The following is a 6649-nucleotide window of genomic DNA, read 5'->3' as shown; positions in this document are numbered from 1 at the left end:
ACATGCAAAATCACCAGCAACAAATGCAACCTGGAGAGTTTTGACTTCCATTTTTGTGAATAGTAGTGGTGTTGAACATTTTTTTCTGTTGCATATATTCTCTGGAGTTATCTATTCAAGGGTTCTACTCATTTTTAAGTCAGTTTGTATGTGATTTTGTGGTTGCTGGAGAGTTGTAGAAGACTTTTTGTATATCTAGACAATAACATTTTATTTTCCATATTATTTGCAAAATATTTTCTGCAATGTCATAGGATACCTTTCAATAGTTTTGTGTTTTTTTTTATTTTGATAAAATCCAAATTTCTATTTTTCCTGTGTTCTTAGTGTCATATTCATACAATCATTGACAAATCAATGTCATAATTCTTCTCCTTATACTTTTTCTATGAATTTTATAGTTTTGGTATAACCTTTAGAATTTGATCTACTTGACTGAATTTTTGTGTGTGGTGTCAGACAATGACACAAGTCACTTGTCTGTATGTGCATATTGCTGTGCAACCCATATCTTGGAAAAACTGCCTTTTTTCCATTGAACAGTCTTTACTGACTACTAAGTTTCAAAAAAAAAGCTAAATTCTTTTTTGCTTACTGTAAAATTCCTTGGCTCCAGAGATGCACAAAATGGTAAGCCTTCCTTCCACGACGTGGATAAAAGGTGACATAAGGAGTGGGACCTGATGTATTGTAAAAAAAAGAAGTCATAGGAAAAGATAAATAAATGCTCAAGAGAGAAAAAAAAAATATTTGATGATGACATTATAGGACCTACAGGCTGGGAAGGGGTTTCATGATCTGCTAACAGAGGTGACTGAAGGAATATAAATGGAATCATGTCGGAGTTATACGGGGTCAGAGAGGAGCTGCATGTCTCTCCTTACAGAATTTCACCTGAGATTAGATATTCAGCCTTCTGCAAATGTCAGGAACATACTCTCTTGGCTGTTACATAGCCCACTGTGGGCTTTGAGTTGCTAAGATCTGAGTAATTAGCATGGCTCCATTTATCAAGCCCATTCTTAATCAGTCACTTTGCCTGTTCCTCCACAGAGCCGAAATTAGTGGTCTACCTCGGAGCCAGCAACATGTCACAGAGAATAAGGATAGTGTGGACTTGACATGCAACACAAATGCACTCTACATCCACTGGTTGTTCTATGGCATGAATCTGCAGCTCAGTGAATGCATAAAGGTTTCCAAAGACCACCGAAACCTCACTATAGACCCTGTGAAGAGGGACGATGCTGGGATTTACTGGTGTGATGTCTCCAACCCTTTCAATTCTACTGCACGTTTACCTGTTGTGCTACATGTGAAATTTGAGTGACCCTTTTTTCCTCCCATATAATATTAAACTATAAATAAAATTGTTTGCAATATTATAAAAGGTTTTTTGAAGGTGGATGTTTCTTAAAATAGTTGCATTGAATCAATAAACAGTAAAAAATGTGAGTAGACATTGTCATTGTTGAATTGAGGTCGTATTTCAGACAACTCTCATCTTGGGTTGGTCTCATTTGTACCATGTCCATGTTGGAGGTGACATTGTGTCCTTCAGAGGATGAGCAGTGGTCATGTGATAACCAGTGGGAGCAGCTGATGAGCTCATAGAATCTGAGCTTTGTCCTTTTTCATGTAAACATGTGGAGGACACCTGGATACTGTTATATGCATTGGGAATGGACAATAGTATATTCATGTGAGTACAAACATTGATCTTTGTATTTCTTTCTTTCAAAAGATTTCTAAACCTTTGAGGATTCTCATTTATATGTCAATAAAATTATTTCCATAACTTCAATACATTTCTGTTATTTTTGGTATTAATACATAATTGGAAGCTTTGGAAACAAAACCAACACTTTAGCTCATGTTTCCTAGTCCAGACCAATGCCCATGTGATTGGAAATCACCTCACACCTTATGAAACTAAGTTTTACCATTTTTGTCTTTGGTATCTCTTGGAGAAGAGGACACCACTCAGAGCAAGAGAGAATGCACGTGATATATCAGGGTGAAGCTTTCTAATCTCAAGTGGCTGTTAAAACTTTTATCTTATGTTTTATGTGAAAAGAAAAACTTCATCAGAGAAAAATATGTAGTGAAAGTAAGTTCCTCTGCACTTAGGTAACTAATAAGACCAAATCAGTTGTCACCAGTTAAGTCCTCCCTAACCCCATCTGCTCCTTTCTAGGTCTCATTCAAATGCCACAGAGAAATAAATGTTTTCTCTGACCATCTTACATGAGAAAGTAACCATCCAATCCATCCACTCTCTCTATTGCATCCCATCTTGTTCTTCTTTACAGGACTTATCAACATCAGGAAAACTTTGGGAGGTCTCTCTTGGATTTAGTCACTCAATTGCCTTACCCACTGAGCTCTCATTTCTACTCTAATTTTATTCATATCCCTTTCCCAGGAGAAGCTTTGCCTCCTCTCACCATTCACAGTGTGGACTCAACCTCCCTGGGATTTGTCTTATCATGGCAAGTGGTCAGTAAAGCCACTCAAACTCTTAATTTTACAATTTCAGCCTTTGAAATTCACTTTCACCCACCCTTACCTCCTACTCCATTATCAATCCAGACTCTAGTTCCTGGGCAGGTAACTTTTCTATTGCAAGAGGATTCTCTCCCCAATTCTATTACTTTTTGTGGTTTTCCTTCAACAACCCTAGCTATCCTCTAGGGTCCAGAGCACAGACCCTGGACAGAACATCACACAAATTTCTTCACAGAAACAGGTCATGGACTACTGTGGTTTTAAAGGCATTTCTTTAATTTTTATATTGTTATTTATTTTTCTGTCTACTGCATTGGATGCTATGTAAATAGATTGTTAGAGAAGTTATTTTTGAATAACAAATATTTTCAATATATAATGATATTTCCACTAGTTACTATGGAGAAAGGCAAGCAATTCATTGATTATACATATTTAGTTTTTATTTTCTTATTTATTTATCTTTTTAGGTTACTTGTATACTTTATTTTATTTTCTTTATTTTAATTGTTGTTCAAGTACACTGTTCGGACTTTTACTCCCATCACAGTCCACCCACTAGCCCTCCCCAAATCCCTCCCATTTTCACCCCTCCCTTGGTTTTGTCCATGTGTTTTTTTATAATTGTTCTTGCAAACCCTTCCCCCTTTCCCCTGAAATTCCCTCCCCTCTCCCCTCTGGACACTGCCGGCCTGTTCTATATTCCAGAGACACATTAAAAGATGCTCAGTATCTCTAACTATCAGAGAGATGCAAATTAAAGGCACAATGAGATACCACTTCACACCAGTCATAATGGACATCATAAAGAAAGCAACAAACAACAAGTGTTGGAGAGGTTGTGGAGAAAAGGGAACCCTAGTGTACCGTTGGTGGGGTTGCAGACTGGAACAACAACTACGCAACACAATATGGAATTTTCTCAGAAAACTAAAAATGGATCTGCCTTCTGACCCAGCAATTCCACTGCTAGGGTTACATATTAAGAATACTGAAAGACCAGTTCAAAAGAACCTATGTAACCCAATGTTCATGGCAGCACAACTTACAGTAGCCAAGTGCTGGAAACAACCTAGGTACCCATCAGTAAATGAATGGATGAAAAAACAATGGTACATTTACACAACAGAATTGTACCCAGTTTAAAAAAAAGGAGCTCCTACCCTTTGGAACAGCATGGATGGAACTGGAAAGCATTATGCTAAACAAAATAAGCCAGGTGGTGAAAGACAAATACCATATGATCTCACCTTAACAGGAACTTAATCAACAAAACAAAAAAAAAAAAAAACAAGCAAAATACAACCAAAGACTAGTTAGTTTTTTTTTTTAAAACCACATGTCCACACTTGGTTCATGAAGCTTCTTCTTCTTAAAGAAGTACTTGACATTTTTACCATTTGAACAATAAAGTCTATTCTATGGCAGCCACAATCATTCTCATTAGAAACATACAGGTACTCCAATCATATATGTGCACATCAATTTTATGTATGTCATTGGCCCTTCCTTGAGTTATGTTATTAATAAATTTAGCAAAAATATCATCATTTTGTTGATGAAAAATACTCCCCATTAATGAACTAGAAATTGGGTTAGTTTTTGTTATATTGTAACTTATGTGAGCCTATTAAGCAGAGGAATTTTTATAAACCAATTCTAATTATTTCCAGATGATATGGACATAGAGACATCTATACACAGAGACACAACCAATGACTTGACTGTTTAGTTTTAACACTAATTAATATTCTGAGAATATCAGGAAGGTCTCAGGGCTTTCCAACAATGTCTCAGGAAAATATTCACCAAAAAAAGTTAAAATATAGAGAAAAAATCTTATGAAATAGTGACCAAATTGTGAAAGTCATTGAGAAATCAATTCTGGAATATGTTTCTAAGCTTGGTGATGTGTTTGGATCATATATAAACAAGTGATGATTATAGACTCAGTCTATGGCTGGATGACTTGGCATTGTTTTGTTTGCAGGAGTTGAGAACAGAGTTCTCTGGCAGTCCCAGAATCATCTAACCAAGTGGCATGAGTTTGAAGCCATGGGAAGATAAGATGAAACTGTACAGCTGCATGATCAAAGTGTTCATGAAAATCACACTAACATGGCTAAAAAAAAAATAAGACCTTAAAATTGCTATTTGAACTGCTCAGGGTAAAAGATTGGATACAAGTAAGGAACTGAATATGGGTCTGGGAAAATTTGTGGGAGTACAAGAAGCCTGGCATGAACTTGCAGGGCTTTATATCACTGAATGTGACCCTGTTAAAGAAACTTTTTGTTTGGAGAAGTTTATGATGACTTTTGGGCACAGCCACTTATATTGTTAGCAGTGTAAATGAGGTTAAATATACCCTAGGTGGACTTGGAAACATTGAACTTTTATGAAAGTATTTTGCACAAACATTTAAACTGAGCAATAGTAATCTGAAAGCTGTGTTTGGAATTCACATATGGGTAAGTCATATTGCTTCTAATTCAAAAACAAGTGCAAAAACAAAACAAAAAAAACTACAACATAAAATATGCTAATTGGGCAGCTAGTCATATAAGCAGAGCTTACTATTTTGCAGGTAAGAAAGAAACCAAACACTCTCTTCAGGCAGTTGGAACCATGTTGGAAACACAGGAGATTACTCAGTCTTAAGGTTTCAAAATCTCTTTCTCATTACATTTCACAACTGCACAATTGAACTTATTGGCCTGTGGCTTATTTAGTAATTGCCTACTGCTATTTATATACTAATTTTCTGTTTAGGCAGTTGTAAAGATGCTGTTCTTGTAAACTGAGAACTGTCTTGTATTGCTAAGCAGAAAGAGAGGGAAGTCCATGAAAGAAAGGCTTCAGGGGAGTCTTATTGATTATACATCATTCTTGTCAAATCACACACATGTAACTGCTTTTCAGCTGAAGCCTGATGCAGAGGATACCTCTTTAAATAAACCATAATAATATATTTTTAATAATAAATAAATATATAAATAAAATTTAGCCCTGACTCAGGTATAAAAAATGCAAAACCCAATAATATAACTGTGTAATAAGTTGAATTTATCCATTTGTAATATTAAATTTGTCATTAAATTTTAGAGAAGAATTTTAAGGTTTGTGTTTGCAAGGGAAAATATTTTTAAGAGATGGAAGGTCAGGTGCTCCTTCTGTCAGTGAACTTTTTAGCCACTCTCATTAAAATGCTTCCTTTTGGACTTCTGGCCAAAAAAGACTTGCAGATAGAAAACTCATGTTGCCTGCTCTTACTGACATAAGAAGAGTGACAAGCAATCTATAAACAAGCAAAAAAATCCCAGAAATGCCAGACAATCAGAGTCTATGGAAGTCCAACAACCAAGGAGAACAGAGAACAATTAAAAATTAGGGAGACTGCAGTTGTGGTATGATGGTGAAGCTTCCTAAAATTAAGTTGCTGTTAAAACACCCATCTTATCCCAAAGCAAGCAGAAGAAATGAAATAATCAAGATCAGATCAGAATTAAATCACATAGAAACTAAAAGACCAATCAAATCATCAGTAAATCCAGGAGATGGTTCTTTCAAAAGACAAACAAATTCAACAAACCTTTAACCAGGCTCATCAACAAATAATGAGATATGACACAAATAAATAAAACCAGGAATGAAAGGGTTGAACTTACAACCACTACAGAAATACAGAGGATTGTATGAAGATACTATGGACAAATATATGCCAAGGAATTTGAACCTGGATGAAAGAGACACATTTTTCGAAATATACAATCTCCCAAAACAGAGTGCAGGAGAAGTAGAAAGCCTGAATGAACAGATATCAACTAGTGAAATTGAAATGGTAATCAAGAGTCCTGGCACACAAAAGCTCTGGAGTAGAAGGACTTACAGGAGAACTTTAACAAACATTTAGAGAAGAGCTAAGATTGATTCTTTTCAAACTAAGCCAAAAAAATCCAAAAAGAGGGAAGACTCTCAAACTCTTATGAGATCAGTATTATCCTATTTCCAAAACAAGATAAAGACACAAAAAGAAAGAAAGGTGTAGGCCAATATCACTGATGAACATAAATACAAAAATCCTCAACAAATTATTGGCAAAACACATCCAGCAATACACTGAAAAGATTAAGTGAGATAC

The 6649-nt window shown here is 35.6% G+C and overlaps 1 pseudogene; it reads left to right on the top strand.

Moving 5' to 3' along the window:
• The first annotated feature begins 4296 nt into the window (after positions 1-4296).
• Positions 4297-5287, top strand: LOC114511405 (annotated as a pseudogene).
• Positions 5288-6649: the final 1362 nt, after the last annotated feature.

Source organism: Phyllostomus discolor, chromosome 12 (genome assembly GCF_004126475.2).
Source record: "Phyllostomus discolor isolate MPI-MPIP mPhyDis1 chromosome 12, mPhyDis1.pri.v3, whole genome shotgun sequence".
Classification (NCBI taxonomy): Eukaryota; Metazoa; Chordata; class Mammalia; order Chiroptera; family Phyllostomidae; genus Phyllostomus; species Phyllostomus discolor.
Note: the sequence above shows the minus strand (reverse complement) of the source record. Positions and strands in the feature narration are given on the sequence as shown.